The sequence below is a fragment of the Aegilops tauschii genome, chromosome 3 (genome assembly GCF_002575655.3).
Source record: "Aegilops tauschii subsp. strangulata cultivar AL8/78 chromosome 3, Aet v6.0, whole genome shotgun sequence".
NCBI classification, from domain to species: Eukaryota; Viridiplantae; Streptophyta; class Magnoliopsida; order Poales; family Poaceae; genus Aegilops; species Aegilops tauschii.
In genome coordinates this window covers 355337114-355354590 of record NC_053037.3, presented here as the reverse complement: position 1 = coordinate 355354590, position 17477 = coordinate 355337114, and positions in this window count along the sequence as shown.

The following is a 17477-nucleotide window of genomic DNA, read 5'->3' as shown; positions in this document are numbered from 1 at the left end:
CCAACCCAACAAGTACCTTCAGAGACACCTGTAGAGCACCTTTATAATCACCCAGTTACGTTGTGACGTTTGGTAGGACACAAAGTGTTCCTCCGGTAAACGGGAGTTGCATAATCTCATAGTCATAGGAACATGTATAAGTCATGAAGAAAGCATTAGCAACATACTAAACGATCGTGTGCTAAGCTAACGTAATGGGTCAAGTCAATCACATCATTCTCCTAATGATGTGATCCCGTTAATCAAATGACAACTCATGTCTATGGCTAGGAAACATAACCATCTTTGATTAACGAGCTAGTCAAGTAGAGGCATACTAGTGACACTCTGTTTGTCTATGTATTCACACATGTATCAAGTTTCCGGTTAATACAATTCTAGCATGAATAATAAACATTTATCATGATATAACGAAATAGATAATAACTTTATTATTGCCTCTAGGGCACATTTCCTTCAAGAATGACCTGCTTGATAAAGGGGTCGAACCAGAGACATTGAACTGGCCAGACCGTTCAAGGACTTGGGCCGTTCAAGGACTTGGTTCTTCGGGGTTGGAGGAACCCTGGACCCTAAAACAACACTACAAAAAAGGATACATCCGTGACATTTTGGGCCGAACGGATTTTTTTCCTGTCATACTTATGACACTTCTATGACGATAATTGTGACAAAACCCGGTATCATCATAGATGTGGTGGGGTCCTACTTCTATGACAAAAAATCATGACAGGAAATGGGCTTTTCGTCCTGGGCAGCCTGGAGACGCAGCTGCATGACATTCTTGGGCCGTCCATGACGGAAAAAACCATGGTAGAAGCGAGGGCGTGGAAAATATCGGGGAGTTCCCGGTTACGGTGGGTGGTCGGGGCCGAGCGATGCGTGTTTCTCCCGTACGTACGCGCGTGTGTGCGAGGCGTTGGGCTCTAACTGAACCCGAGCGGTTGCACTGCAGGCTACGCGTTACTGAACCCGAGTGATCGATCCCTTGCTGTTAACTGAACCCGAGTGATTCATAAGCTACTGCTGCTCACTGAAGCCGATCGAACACTACTGCCTCCTTCCCTGGATGAACAGTGAGCGTTGTTGAGGGGGTTTGGATGAACATTTCTCGGTGGGGGGTTGGATGAACAGGGCCCCGTGGTAGTAGAGGTCGTTGCCACTGGATGAACAGAACCCCGATCGATCGAGCCGGTGGATGAACAGGATCCCGTGGAGGGCTGGATGAACAGGACCCCGTGGAGGGCTAGTTGAACAGTAGCCGGTGGAGAGCTGGTTGAAGAGTAGCCGGTGGAGGGCTGGATGAACAGTAGCCCGTGGAGGGGTGGTTGAACAGGACCCTGTGGCGAGGGCTGGCTGAATAGTAGTCGGTGGAGGAGCAGTGGAGGCTGGATGAACAGGAGCCCGTGGATGAACAGTCGTAGGTGGAGGCTGGAGGAGGTCGACGGTGCATGAACAGGAACCCGTGGAGGCAATCGACGGTGGATGAACAATAGCCCGTGGAGGCAGTCGACGGTGGAGATGAACAGTATCCCGTGGAGTCCCGTTTTGTGGTACGCCACACCCCTCCCGATGAACAGGACCCCCGTTTCGACCATAGCGCTCCAACACAAGTCTGTTTACTCTGTTTTGCGGTACGCCACTTCCCTCCCGATCAACAGGACCCCATTTCGACCGTAGGAGGTCCGTTTCCTCCGTTTTGCGGTACGCCAGACCCCTCCCAATGAACATGATCCCATTTCCATCGTGGCCAGTCGAACACAAGGCCGTTTCCTCCGTTCTGTGGTACGCCAGGCCTCGTTTCCATCGGCTGTTCCGTCCAAGCCGGTTGGCTCCCGATGAACACGACGACGCATTTCGTTCCGACCCAGCCGGTTGCCTTCCCATGAACACGATGACGACGCAGCTTCTTTGCTCCGACCCAGCCATGTACACGAGCCCTGGCCATACGTATACGCGAGTAGGCATTCGAGACCCCACCCGTATGTACGTACGTGGCCGTATTTTCTTTCTTCCACCTTGGCCGCTGTACGCACGTGTACATGCTACGTGCGCGCCTCTACTATGACACATGCGCGCCTCTACATCGACCAGTATGTACATACACATTCGCGACCAGAATGACAACGCTACGTACGCTTCGACCAGGTGGGTCCCGACTGTCAGGCAGTTCCTTGCGTGCGAAGATCTAGCTGGTGGGTCCCAGCAGTCAGGGGGGAGAATCATTTTTTTTGCCCGTAATATGGACGCACTTCCTTGCGTGCGAAGATGTAGCTGGTGGGTCCCAGCAATCAGGGGGAGAAAACATTATTTTTAGGGTAAAAAGGATGCAGTTGCATGCATGCGTCCATGGGAGTGCTGCGTCCCCACTGTCGGCCTCTCACGTATAGTCATCTTCCGATGACTCTTGGTTGTTGACCACGTTGACCACACCGTGCCGAGTGCACCAAGGCCGGTGGACAACGGCGAGGCCCCAGACTGGAACGACCCGGATATGGGGAAGACGCGGCAGTGGAGTCGCAGATGGAGAGGAGTGGGAAACTTGACTGGTTTGGGTGCGCGGCAGCACTGCTGCCCACGGGAGACAGGAGGAAGAACATTAGTTGAAGAAGGAGCACGGTTGTTGGATTAACATCCAACGGTCTAGCTGCTAGAATCATTTGTTGATTAAGTTGACAAAGCCCCGCGTACACGTCTGCTTAGTAGGCCCACAAGTCAGCCACCAAATCTGCTGGGTCCCAGCTGTCATCGGGAGGAATGGTTTTTTCGCATAACAAGGAGGCACTTCCTTCCGTGCGAAGATACAACCGGTGGGTCCCAGCTGTCAGTGGGGAGGAAACAACTTAACAAGAGTTAGTGGTCACTTTACTTAAATTTAGTTAGCTTTAATAGAAATTTATACTTAAAACAAGCAATGCATTGGCTCGTTTTATCAGTGCCACAGGATCAACATGCATAATAATTAGAATTATTATTTTCAGGACGCACACGATCAGCACATTTGTCGCATTTTCACACAGATACTACCAAGTTTGAACTGTTTGTTATGGTTGTTGTCCTCTGCATCATCATGTCGTGTTTCCCAGCTTGCAAGATTCAGAACCAACAAATAAGATCCAAATAATAAGTACAACAAAGATGCCTACACATCTCATTGATTCCCAACTTGCAAGATTCATAACCAACAAATAAGATTCAAATAATAAGTACAACAAATATGCCTACACATCTCATTGATTCCCAGCTTGCAAGAATCAGAACCAACCCATTAGAGCCTTTTGATAAAGTGAATATCCTGATTAAATCCATCTTGGCTAGCCGTGTCATACAACCGAAGAACTTGGCGAATGCTCTTGACCGTCACAACATCTGTAGTTGAGTATTACTGTTTGCACAGCACAAATAAGAAGAGCCTGATTACTATAATTGTGGCACTCCTTGAACTCAACCTGCAGCTCCACTCGGATGAGGCCTGCCTGGACTTCCATGATTCAATTCATGCGCCTTCTTCTATAGTTCACCTAAAATGAAGCAAAGATTGCATCATTCAGCTAGCAAGAAGTACTTGCTCTCGTGAGCTGGCAGGTTCTTTAGTAGTTGCACTAAAATTGAGGAACATTAAGGTTGGCTGTCCTGCTCATGTAAGGTGCAACTATAATCTGCTAATCCTTTTGTGCAGTTCCACTAAAAGAAAGTGCCATTGTGGTGACAGTGACGGCTCATCTTGCAAAGGCTAATAAAATGTTGCACGAGATTATCAGCAGAATTTGACGGAGATATTGGAAACTCCAATCACCATTTTGTGCAGTTCCACCAAAATTGAGAGATGTTGCCCACATAACATTTTAGTTGAACTGCACAAGACACTCATTTCAAAAGAAGAGTGTTTTGTGCAGTTCACCAAAAGGTCACAATAGCAACAAGGTGAAATGGATATCCCTATCTGCACAAAAAGATAGAATGTAAACAATTGCTGGTCAATAAGAATATACGAAACATACACGAAATGAAAAGAAGCATCTTAATTATGTTCATGGCAATCACGCAAGGACAGTAGAAATTTTGAAACATCAGCAATGCTTCATGTTGCCGGAAGCATTACGATCAACAATGACATTCGTCAAATATGGGATTACTTTAATGGTGGCATTGCTTGTTTACCAGATACAGTAAATCAACAGCAGCTAAAGAGTTGGTTTAAGGGCATGGGACCGTGGGGACACCAGGACACTCAGCAGCGTAAAGGAGCAACTTACTTATCATACTGGGGAAAACAACAGGAGTATCATTTGTAACACAGTTTAATTGCATCATATCACTGGAGGCATTAGATTAACAATAACACTGGTTAGACATGTCCCTAAAGTAACAGTGTGATCGCTTCATTATACATGCGCCCTTACATTAACAACAGCAAAAGGTTGGTATAAGGACATGCGACAGTGGACGCATCAGCACAATGTACCTACAAGGAGGCATAAAGTGGTGATGCCGAGTTTGTTCATGCTCTGTGAGGGCTGCAAATCTAATCCTGGAGACCTTTTACTATGTGAGGGCAGCAAATCTAATCCTGGAGACCTTTTACTATGTGAAGGTAGCAAATCTAATCCTGGAGACCTTTTACTATGTGAGGGTAGCAAATCTAATCCTGGAGACCTTTTACTATGAGGGCAGCAATTCTAATCCTGGAGACCTTTTACTATGTGAGGGGAACAAATCTAATCCTGGACATACTCTGTTTACTTGTCCACCAGCCGCCACTTTCTATCCTTTTTTCAACCAATAATATTTCTATTCCTTATCTAGTTTGTACTGCGTCTTCCCATTATTTCCCTTTTCAACCAAGAGACCGGTTGGGTATCCGGTCTCTACTACTTTCACCATATTATTTCCTCTTTGAATCAAGTCCTAGATTCATGCTACAACTTTCCCCACTTTCTTTGTTGTTTGAACCAAGTCCTAGATTCGAATGCATGAAGTAGCTTTACCTCTAATAATACTAAAAATTTAGGTGGCTTTAGAAGAGCTGATGGGAGTAGAAAAAGATGCACATGCAGACACGTGGGGAGCTGGCGCAGTAGAGCAAGGCTGCTTTCGAAGAACTTATACTTGAGGGTCGTCGGGATGTCGGCGGCGGCAGGTCGGATCTGCGCACAATACGGCAGGGAGGAAGAAGGGTCGGAGGACCTCCCGAGCCGGCGCTGTGTCGGAGAGAACGACACGGGCAGAGGATCGGGCCCCTCCGGCAGCTGTGGGTTTCCTCCCTCGCCGGCGATGACCGCGTGAACGATGCACCTAGTCCTGTACACACACCAGCCGAAGGGATCTGGCCGGATCTGTGACCAGCAGTGAGCAGAGAGAAAATGTCGCTACCGCTGTCTTGTTTAGATCTGGAGAGGATGAGAGAATGAAGAGAGAAACCCTAGTAAAGCAAGAGCTCAGGCCCCGGCGTACATATATAGTGGTGTGATTATCTTTTTCTCTCCACAACAAGTGTTTCAATTTGTGTACATGGCATTAAAGAAAAGAAACTCTCTGTTTAAGGTGAGTAACTATATGACTCCTACTTACTACTACTACTAGTAGTATTGTTCACTTGTGCTCCTCGGCCCCTCCATTCATTGAACAACCCCACGGGTGAATAAACACACAGTACTAGTATTTATATAGAACGAACAAGCTCGAACTATTTTCGCGTAGTTAAAAGTTGAGGGCGGGGCTTTTCCCGGGCAGTACGCGCGGCAGTTTTTGCGTAGGCGGTTTGACAAAGAGGCGAGGAGGGTGAGGGAGTAGCGGATTCAACTTACTTACTGCTGGAAAGGTCAGGCTGTGCGATTTGACGGCGCGTTACTGCTGGAAATACTTGTGATATGACTACTCACTATAGTCATGAATTACTGGCGGTACGACCGGGGTGATGCCCCCCTTCCGTTCCGCACTCTAATCTGGTGCATGACACGTTGACCCGGATGGTGGCTCTCCCACATGTCGGCGAAGTACGTAGGAGGAGTGCGAACCACGGCAGAGGAGTGCGAACCATGGCAGCCCAGTGAATCGGCAGTAGAAAACAATGTGTTTATATGGCCATAAAAAACAATGTGCTACGGTCCAGACTATAGCATGTACAGTACTAGTCCTCTTTTTTTGGATCCCTGAGTTAGAGCTAGTTTGGGTTGAAATAGCCTCAAATTATCCAAACATGAGGGGTTAGTTTGAGCTAGTTTTCTCTAACCGAGCTAGTAAAACTAGCCCGGTGGAGAGGTTCTAATTGGGTTAGTTCTCCTTAGGCCCACTAAAAGAGAACTAAAAAAATCTCCACTGCCCGCACAAGATCGCTCCCTCCGCCCCCCTCGCACGACTCCTCCCTGTTCCCTATCGGATCACCCGCCCAAGCGCCGCTCCGCCGCTCGCCCTCTCTCTCTTCAGGCCACCCTCTCCCTCCGGCCTCTGCCGCCCCCCTCCGGCCGCCCTCTCCCTCTGGCCTTCGGAGCTCGCCCCGCTCCCCCTTCACCGGTCGTTTTTCTCCCTCTGTCATGCGCGGCGGCGGCGCATCTACTAGGGAGGTCGTGAGAGGGGTGAGTTTGTTCGTTCCTTCTCTGACTCACAGCCATATCATTGATCTTGCTCGCTCTAGCGCTAATTCTGATTTGGAATAGTAGATACTGATTAAACTTGGTATAGATTTGTGGTGCACGCATGGAATTGTTTGATGCTGCTTGAGGAGGTAATAAATCTTTGATTCAGTTCACCTTTCTAGGTATTTCAGTTTCAGGCATGCATTATTTCTAGAGGCCCAAAGAATCAGTTCACCTTTCTAGGTAGTTCAGTTCCAGGGTTGCATTATTTCTAGAGGCCCAAAGATTCAGTTCACCTTTCTAGGTATTTCAGTCTCAGGCTTGCATTATTTCTAGAGGCCCAAAGATTCAGTTCACCTTTCTAGGTATTTCTGTTCCAGGCTTGCATTATTTCTAGAGGCCCAAAGGTTCGGTTCGCAGTCATCAGCAAGTGGCCCTGCTACCCATGCTGGTGTCGACCTCAACTCGTAAGCGCCGGCGTCGGAGGGGTTCCCGGGGCTTGGGCTCTACGGAGCCTTGCTCCAGAGCGACGATGACGAGCTCCTCCCTGGGTGCGTGAGGGGCTCCGGGCTCCCTCCCTATCGTGAATGACTTCCGTGATGAGCTAGCTCATGCTTTGTTTCATGGAGTGTGTTTTTTTGTGAAGCTTGATTGAGGCCTTGTTTGTTTAAGTGGGATATCTCAATTGTATGGACAAAGTAAAATTTATCATGTTTTGCATGCTTGATTTGTAAAGATGGTTCGTTTATGTCAATTGTGAGCGGGAGGAGGCCACACAAGAGCCGGCAACACCAAATCCGGCAGGAAATAGGGTCCAAAGTAGTCAAATGATTTAGAAAGAACATTTATTGTCAATCTAACCCTGCCATCCATACACCTCTTTGAATCTAACTCTAACCTCTAACTGAGTTAGAGTTCTCCTCGTCTTGGTTCATCGCAATCATACTTTCCCCATTTCTGTGTTTTCAGTATCCTGTGAATCAAAGAGGCCCTTAGACTGGTTTAGGTCCGGTAGTTTCTTATAAACGTGTTATGTCCAAAATTTAATGAACGTGCTCCGGTTTCTATGAAAATAATCCGTTTTCATGTAGTAATTTATTTATTTATTTATTCTTCTGCGGGGGGTTTGCATGTAATTCGTGAAGTCCAAAATGTAAAGTACCCCAGCATATGCTCCGAGTCGTGCATGCACTACAACCCAGATGCTCTATGTCCCACATGTCGGCGAAAGGGAGCACATAGAAATAGCCTAGGAGTACATATAGGAGGATAAATGCATGAAAAATATGTACGGTGAAGCGTAGCTGCGGTTCGAAAAGGAGACCTAAAGTGATGACAGGTATAGGTCGCACGCACCCAACTAGTGGTAGTACTAGACATACGACTACTTTTTCCCTAAAAAAAGGAGGTACGAGTGCTCATTGCTCCTATTCTATCAACGCGAGTCCCATCTGACAAGAGCATCCGTGCTATAGCTAGCTCTTCTCCCTCGTTTCTCTCTTCTAATTCTAAACTCAGCCGACGCCCGGTGGGCGGGGTGGGGATTTGTCGATGGTCTGTTTGCTCAACTGCGGCCCCACCTCATAGTGAAAATGTTACGACTGGAATAAAAATGCCATATACTCCTATACTAGTAAAAAATTAAGGCCACGAGGCGAAGTAGTGCTGGTTACAGGAGGCAAGAAGAAGAGATGCATCCATCGATGACATCCACCTCCTCGACTCAGGGCGCCGGCCCACGGACGCGGCTAAGTAGCAGCGGCTTTCATGGCTAGGTCGATGTGCTTATGAACAATGGCGTCCAAAGATTCCAGCCGCTGGAAGAAGGCCAACTTCTTTCGGTCCTCGCTGGCCTTGTAGTGGCCTTTGTAGATGATTTCCTCGTAGACGTGGATGTGCAGCTCGACTGTTTCTTTCATGGCGAGGTGCACATTCTTCATCGCGACCTCCGACACCTGCAGGACCACCAGGGCTTGAAAGAGTTCGTCACCATGGAGGCCGATGAGGGTGGCAGGCATTGAGGAGCCTGGGCGCGCGGGCTAGAGCAGTACGGCAAGGTGGTCCGCGCGCTTCTTGACGACGGTGAACTTGCGGATGGAGTTGACCATCATGTCGTCCATGCAAGAGGCGATGCAAGCTTCGGTGAGGGCTATGACGCTGGCGATCGCCAGCACCGTCTGGAAACACTGCGTGGTGCGGGGCCGCAGGCCGGCGCCTTGGATGATTTGGCACAGCCGACTGCCGCTCGCGTCCATCGCCTCCATAGGTGCTTCTGGCTTCTGGTCACTTGGTCTTGGATTGGAGTGAGCAGTGTTGCACAGAGACTAGGAGTAGATGGATTGGAGTGGTCGGGCGCCTTTATATGAGAATCCAAACTCTGTTACATTCACATCGTGCTGGCTCTATTCTGCTTCTCCAATTAATTCCCTCTGCATGTAATTGAGGATGAATCATTGACCGTTCAACGTCTCGGGAACCGCTACCCTCTCCCTCCTTGGCATTCAAGGACCTATGGAGGCGACTGCCGCTCGCGTCTATCGCGTGTCAGGAGACGTTCCCGTCGACGACGAGGTGCCTATGGTGCCTATTGTGCACCGTGACCAAGGCGGAGAGGAAAACAAGAGAACTCCGTATTTATTTATGGTGTAGATTCACTCATTTTGCTCCATATGTACTCTGTCTCGATGTAGTCTAGTCACTTGTTGAAATCTCTAGAAAGGCAAATACTCCTTTCTGGTTTACAGGGCTATACTAGCAAGTAATAGTGGGCTCACATAGCTATTTTGTCTCATGCAAGAGCCTGGCTATATGCGTGCTCCAAGGTTCGAAACTGCCACGTTCGGGTTGCGCTTGGCTCTTCGCCTCTTCGAGAAGACGAACAATGATATTACTACTACTGCTTCTACAGTATCGAATCCACTGTTGCATGTCCGTCCACCGCGAGCGGGAGGGATAGCTTGTTGTAGTATTACTACTATAAGCAAAAGCATGTCCTCGTCTGCGAGCGACCGTGCGCATGGGCAAGGGAGAAGGCGTGTAGTAGTAAAATCAAGCTTCTCCTTGTTGTACGAGTTGACGTGACACATCATAGCACTGGCCCCACATGGTTGCCTCTAAACTTGGCTGAAAGACCCGTAGTGTACAATACTCCATTTGCGGCAACCTCTAACATTTACCCCACCACAAATCAAAATATATATTCCTATCTTGACTAGATGAGCGTGCAAACTACAATCACCAGGATGACAAGTAGGGCCAGAAGAGTATTTTAATAAAAAAAGCATGGAGCCGACCCCAATGATTTTAAGCTTACACGCATGGTACACGCTATCCTAGACTACTCTACACATGAAACTGCCACACGAGCGTCCGGGCTGCGCTTGGCTCTTCGCCTCTCCGGGAAGTTGAACAATGATAGAGTACTACTGCAGTGGAGGAGTACTACAGTATGCTTCTGGCCATCTAACACTGATTGAACTGCTGCATGTCCACCGCGTGCGGGAGGGAGAGCGTGTAGCGAACGAAAGCTTCTCCTTGTACTGCCAGCCACCACGCTCATGGGCGAGGGAGGGACGCAGCTTCATTGACTTACTGCTCCTGCCTTTGCGTGTATGACAGGTGGGCCCTACAGGTGGGTGGCCCACCTGTGATGCAACCAAAGGCAGGTGCGGTTAAGGCGAGAGGGCGTTGTAGTAATCAAACTTCTCGGTCTTGTACGGCTTGACGCGACACATCAAAGCACTGCACTCAATATATTTCAATAATTTGCGTTTACCGGTGCATTAATTACAACGCATGCATGCATGCCGTGACTCTCCTTTTGATACTTGCATGTGTTGATTTAATGCACCTTGAAGTAGTATGAATATGTGACGGTAAAGCTTTGTAATGCCCCGGCCCTAATAAAGCGAGAGATGGTTGTCCACGAGGAGGGCAAGATCATCCAGACGGAACAGGACCCGACGATGGAGCTCTCTATGGTCTCGATGGACCTCACCTTGCTCCACTGCCCCTTGTGCCTCCGCCCCTTGAGGCTTCCAGTGTATGAGGTTCGAATACACCTCATCCGTTTGGCTGATCGAGCAAGGTGCAGGTTTCTTGATTGATGTGTTGTTCGATTATTTTGTGCAGTACAAGGGAGGGCACCTGGCCTGCGCGGACTGCCGCGTCGAGCGCCCCGGGAACTAGCAGCAGTGCCCGAACTGCGAGCGCGGCAGTGGCTTCGACGTGCGGAACACGGCGGTGGGCGCCGTCCTCTCCTCGGTGAGGGTGGAGTGCCCGCACGAAGGTTGTGGGCTCTACATCATTTACCACAAGCTCGCCGATCACCAGAGCGTGTGTCCGCTCGCGCCCTGCAAATGCCCCGTGCCCGTCAGTGGCTACGAAGGCCTGCCACCGGCGCTCTCCCACCACATCAGCACCGTGCATCCCATGCCCGTGCACAGGATCCAGTACGGCAAGGTGCTCCAGCTGCAAGTGCCACTGTCGGAGCCACGACTCTTGCTGTTCGCGGAGGAGGACAGCCGTGCGTTTTTCTTGGTCGGTGGCGTGCTCGTCATCGGCACGCCTATCGCCGTGTCGGTCGTCTGCGTCAGAGTAGGGTCGTCCTCACTGCCGCACTACATGGCCAAGTTGTGGGCGAACGGCCCGCCGGGGGAGCCCAAAGGCAGGACCGACGCCGTCAAGGTGGAAATGGAGGTGACAAGCAGCAAGGATCCTGGCGACGTCACCGTGCACGAGCTGACCTTCTTCATAGTTCTGCCCAAGCTGCTGGTCGGTGTCGGTGTCAAAATCGGCGGATCTCGGGTAGGGGGTCCCGAACTATGCGTGTAAGGTCGATGGTAACAGGAGACGGGGGACACGATGTTTACCCAGGTTAGGGCCCTCTTGATGGAGGTAATACCCTACTTCCTGCTTGATTGATCTTGATGAATATGAGGATTACAAGAGTTGATCTACCATGAGATCGTAATGGCTAAACTCTAGATGTCTAGCATGTATGATTGTGATTGCCTCTACGGACTAAACCCTCCAGTTTATATAGACACTAGAGGGGCCTAGGGTTACACAGAGTCGGTTTACAGAGGAAGGAATCTTCATATCCGAACGCCAAGCTTGCCTTCCACGCAAAGGAGAGTCCCATCCGGACATGGGAGGAAGTCTTCTATCTTGTATCTTCATGGCCCATGAGTCCGGCCCACGTCATACAGGCCGGACGTCCGAGGACCCCTTAATCGAGGACTCCCTCAGTAGCCCCCGAACCAGACTTCAATGACGATGTGTCCGGCGCGCTGATAGTCTTCGGCATTGCAAGGCGGGTTCTTCCTCCAAATACTTCAAAGCGTCTGACCCGAAGAATTATACTTGGCTTTCCATTTAATGTCGTACCCATCGGCTTCTGCGCCTCCATTGCTTCGGCTTCCACATGTCAAGCGAACACGAAAGGTCAGAGTATTTTTGCACATACCACCCTGGCCATGTAAGAAAGGCGTATATTTAAGTTGGTTGGATCTCAAATGCCATCCCACACCAGGCGGAAAATCCTTAGAGCTTGCTAGGAGAAACCATTCCAGCATGGCTAGCTTCCCAGTTCTTCCTCCCGCCCCCATGGCTCCGAAAAAGGTGATTGGGAGAAATGTTCAGTATCCCAGGACCAGCTGAGTAAGCTTCAAACGCAGGGATTCCTTCCCCCCGCGGATCTAGTCCCCGTCCTGGTAGGATTAACCTCTTTTACAGGCGAAGCCCTGGCGGAAAATTTCCCTAATCCGACCAGGGGGGAGCGAGTGTGCTTCATATCCTTCTTAATAAGAGGTGTCGGGTTTCCAATCCACCCTTTCCTCCGAGGCCTCCTGGAGTACTATGGCCTCCAACTGCACAACTTCACTCCGGCCTCCATCCTGCATATCGCGGGTTTCATCGCTCTTTCCGAGCTATTCCTGGGCTGCGAGGCCCACTTTGATCTATGGAGGAAACTTTTCTGCCTCGTCCCTCGTACCCAAAAAGGATCCGTATTCGAGGTGGCCGGTAACGAGATATGGCGTATAGCAGGGACCGGATACCTATCCGGCACGCCGAAGAAGGCATCCGAAGAGTGGCTCTCGGAGTGGTTTTATATTGAAGATGTCGCTCTCCCAGACCCAGTCCGAATGGGCCTTCCCTAATTTTCCAGCGCTCCGTTAAGGAAATGCCACAGCTAGCGTCCTCAGAGCCTCTAGGAGGAGGATAGCGCAGAAGTCCAACAATTAATGGGCAAGATAAGGACACTCGCCCAGTCCGGATTATCAATAATGGAGGTAATAGCAACTTCCATAGTGCGAGGTGTTCAGCCACTCCAATTCAGAGGGATCCCTATGTGGCACTACAATGGGGAAGATGACGCCTCGCGCTGCGGACGGAAAGGTCCGGACACCCCTGCCGCCCTGACCACAATATTGGCCGATCTTTATAAAGGGGAGAAAGAGGAGTTTACTCACCTTAAGCGCCAAGAGGGATTCTCCATGTACAATCCCCCTAGCTAGGTGAGTTTTAATCCCACCTCCTTACTCAATCCTTTCCCTGAGTCATGTTTAATTGACATTTACCCGTCCATTTTTAACAGGAATGGCGGAAGGCTATCGCGCGATTCATAGCCCCGCTCCACGGAGGACCATAACAGAGATCTCGATCCCGGATTTGAAGAGGATCCAGACATATTTGTAGAACTCCAAGAGGGAGTCTTCTACCAGGCGAGCTATGCTGGCACAGAAGTGGCCATCGTGGCCGATTATCCTGGCCTCCTTCCTGCCTCACATGTAAGTAGCCAGGAGACATCTCCCCCGAAAGAGCTTCCTCATTATGCCTCACCCACCGCACTATCTCGTGCTCCAAAGGGGAGGCGCTCGGCGCGTTATGCCGAACCAGCGGCATCTCATAAGAGAGCGGCGCCTATGCCGGGCGGGTCTTCGAAGAGGAAGGCAAATGACAACGTTGCCGAGCCTTCATCAAAGAGGTATGACTTTAAACATGCCCCCTGGCAGTCACATCGAACCGTGACACTGTCGCTGTGTTTTATCAGGAAGAGTATTTGGTGGACTATGTCCGGGGATCCTGCCGGTTGCGCCTCCATCAGTCAGGTTCCAGATCCTGCCTCTAGGGCGGGGGCTGACACGGGAGCGACGCCAGATTGTCCTCCTTCAGAGGATTCGGATAATGTATTCGTCACGAACTCTGAAGTGGAGAGCGCCATGAATCATCGGCGCCGGAGGGCCGCTCTTCGTGACCCCGGATTTGCTAAAGAGGCGTTCAACGCCTTCAGCTCGGCTGATGCGTACATCCGAGCTGCTCGGGATGGGCTTACCAGAGCCACTGACCAGTATTTGAAAGATAAGCGAGTAAGTACGCATTGTACAGATCTGGTAATCATGTACCAGTAGCCCCCGAGACTTGAAATAGTTGAAACAACTGATTTAAGGATCATTGTATAATCAGTTACTCACAGAGAAGAACAACATGCTGTCTCATGAGCTGGAAAAGTGGCGGACTCAGCTAGCTGTTGTTACCGCCGAACTGGAGAAGTCCAAGGAGGCACCGCCTGGTAATGTTACCCTCCATTCAGAAAAACTATAATCATGTACCAGTAATGTTAATACTGTTGCATTTCCGATGACAGGATAAGCGGATCAACTGAAAGAGGAACTGAAAGTCGCGTAGGCTGGTGAACAAGAGGCCAAAAGGCAACTAGCCGCAGGCGAGCGTGTGCTGACGTGGGTCAGGGCTGAGAAGAACAAGCTGCAGGATTCCAACACCCTGCTGGGCGAGGAGCTAAAAGATGTACGAGCCCAGCTAGCTGACGCCGTGAAGGAAAATAGGAGGCTACGAGGCGGCATATTCAGTATGCTTTTGAACTTGCCTCCGTGTAATTCAGCGAAAAAATTAGCTGACAGATTTATGTCTGTGGGTATGCTGACTGGCCGTCCCGAAGAGGAAATGTCCGGATCTTGAGGCGATCTGCTGCAAGAGCTGTCCCAAGTACATGAGCGAGCTCGGAAAGCAATGCGGAGCATTGCCAAGGCTTTGTGGCCATCCGCCTCCCCTCCAGGAAGTATGGAGGAGCTTGTGAAGTTGTTCCAGGGAGCTCGGCGGTGCTTTCGATTATGGAAGATATCGGCCTACCGAGAAGGTGCGCAAGAGGCCTGGGCCATGGTAAAAACACGGTACACCAAGCTTGATCCGAATCATATGGCCCGGGTCGGACCTCGGGGGTCAGATGGACAAGAAATTCCAGTGAGTTTGGTATATGACCAAGTAAAGATAGCCACCAAGTTCTCCCAACAGGATTGTAAGCTAGACAGCCTGTTAGACGGCATAGAGGAAGAAGTTTTTGAGTCCAAGTGACTATGTACTTCAATTGACAAATTTGTCCCTAGCCGGATTGTAAAAGGATTGTCATGGCAGACCTTTTCGCTTCGACCTCTGGACCCGAAGGTGCGGAGTGTTTCCGAATACCGGAGCGGCAATATAGACCGGGGTATGCGTGGAAACCAGGCGTAAGGGTCATAGTTGCTTGAACAGACAAGTTGTATCCGGCTAGCTATGTTATATTACTTCTTAATTTTAAGAAACATCTTCCAGGGAGAATAGTTCCGTTAAGGGTTCCTTTCCCTGGGTGAACATGCGTTACTGTGCATGCCCGAATTGTGATTGAAAAATCGCAGTATACGTAACATCTGGGGGTTCATAGTGTAATGAGGGTAAAACGTCTTTAGTCCGCCGACCGAATATTCCCTTAAGAACGCTAGCTTTCGGCTTCACCCAGTCTGAGGTACAAGTCCGGATGACCCGGCTGTAACAATCGCAGAGGTGCTCCCTTTATGCCCTAGCCGAACAAACGGGAACATAGGGCATAAGCACAGGAGCCAGGCAACCCAGCTTGGCAAAAACTTAAGTCATAACGGTGCATATAATGGCAAAGAAAAGGTACATATGAGGAAAGGACACATATGCGGGGAGCTTGATGCTCGGAAAATAATAATAATAATAATAATAATAAGCTTCTGTAAAAGAAGCCCCCAGGTATCATGAGCGTATACATTTAAGGATGTGTACGTCATAGGTGTGCGGTTTAGCCGCACAAGAGCTATAGAGCCGAAAAAAAGGTAAAGAGAGAAAAAATGGGAACAAAGGGAGAAGAAGACGAACAAAGAGTATGGCTCTAGGCTTAGAATCTTCGGAGTCTGGCGGCATTCCACGGGTTCAGCTCTAAGCGATTGTCCGATGCATCACGCAGGCGGTACGCTCCTCTAGTGAGAACTTCTTCTATGATGAAGGGACCCTCCCATTTGGGCTTGAGTTTGTCCTTTTTCTTTTCTGGCAAGCGTAGAACGAGTTCACCAACATTATAAGTCTTGGCCCGCACTTCTCTGCTTTCGTATCTGCGAACCTGTTGTTGATAGAATGCAGAACGTGCTTTTGCAACGTCGCGCTCCTCCTCCAGGGTATCTAGACTGTCCTGCCGATCCAGCTCGGCCTCTCTCTCTCTTCATACATGCGCACTTGAGGTGACTCATGAATGATGTCGCAGGGCAAAACGGCCTCTGTGTCGTACACCATGAAGAATGGTGTGTATCCGATAGTGCGATTGGGCGTGGTCCGCAGCCCCTAGAGTACAGAGTCGAGCTCCTCAACCCAGTGCTTGTCTGATTCTTTCAACGACCGCACTAGTCTAGGCTTAATGCCACTCATGATAAGACCATTAGCTCGTTCGACCTGACTGTTTGTTTGTGGGTGATAGACCGAGGCGTAATCGAGCTTAATGCCTAGTTTAGCACACCAGGTTTTCACTTCATCGGCTGTGAAATTGGAGCCATTATCAGTGATGATGCAGTGTGGGACACCATAACGGTGCACGACACCGGATATGAAGTCTATCACCGGTCCGGCTTCGGCCGTTTTAACTGGTTTGGCCTCTATCCACTTGGTGAATTTATCTACCATGACTAGCAGATATTTTTTCTTATCGATTCCTCCTTTAAGGGGTCCGACCATATCAAGCCCCCAGACCGCGAAAGGCCAAGTAATGGGGATTGTTTGTAGAGTGGTAGGTGGCATATGGCTTTGATTGGTGAAAAGCTGGCATCCGACACAACGTTGGACAAGGTCCTGTGCATCTGCTCGGGCTGTCGGCCAAAAGAAGCCTGTACGGAAGGCCTTATTTACGAGGGCCCGAGCCGCGGCATGGTGACCGCCGAGACTAGCATGGATTTCGGCCAGGAGCTGCCGTCCCTCTTCTTCGAAGATACATCTTTGAAGGACTCCGGTAGCGCTTTTCTTGTAGAGCTCTCCGTCATGGAACTTGTAGGCTTTCGAGCGCCGAACAATGCAGCGAGCCTCATTCTGGTCCTCAGGGAGCTCTCGCCTATTAAGATAGGCCAAGAAGGGTTCAGTCCATGGGGCAATTACTGCCATTATTAGATGGGCCGATGATGTTATTTCGGTGGCTGAGCCCCGATAATATCGGTATTACGGAATTTGGGGGTGTAATCGGATCCGGACTGGTGTTGCTGCTCTCACCCTGCCACACCACGGATGGCTTGAAGAGCCTTGCCAGAAAGATGTTAGGCGGGACGGGGTCACGCTTGGCGCCCATGCGAGCAAGGACATCCGCCGCTTGATTACTTTCTCGAGCCACATGATGAAACTCGAGTCCCTCGAACCTAGCTGATATTTTGAGTATGGCGTTGCGAGAGGCCGCCATCTGCGGATCTTTGGCGTCGAAGTCTCCATTTATTTGGGATATTGCGAGATTTGAATCCCCGTGCACCTCCAGGCGTTGTATGCCCATGGAGGCAGCCGTCCGAAGACCGTGCAATAAGGCCTCGTATTCGACTGCGTTGTTGGAGTCTGTGTATAATATTTGGAGCACGT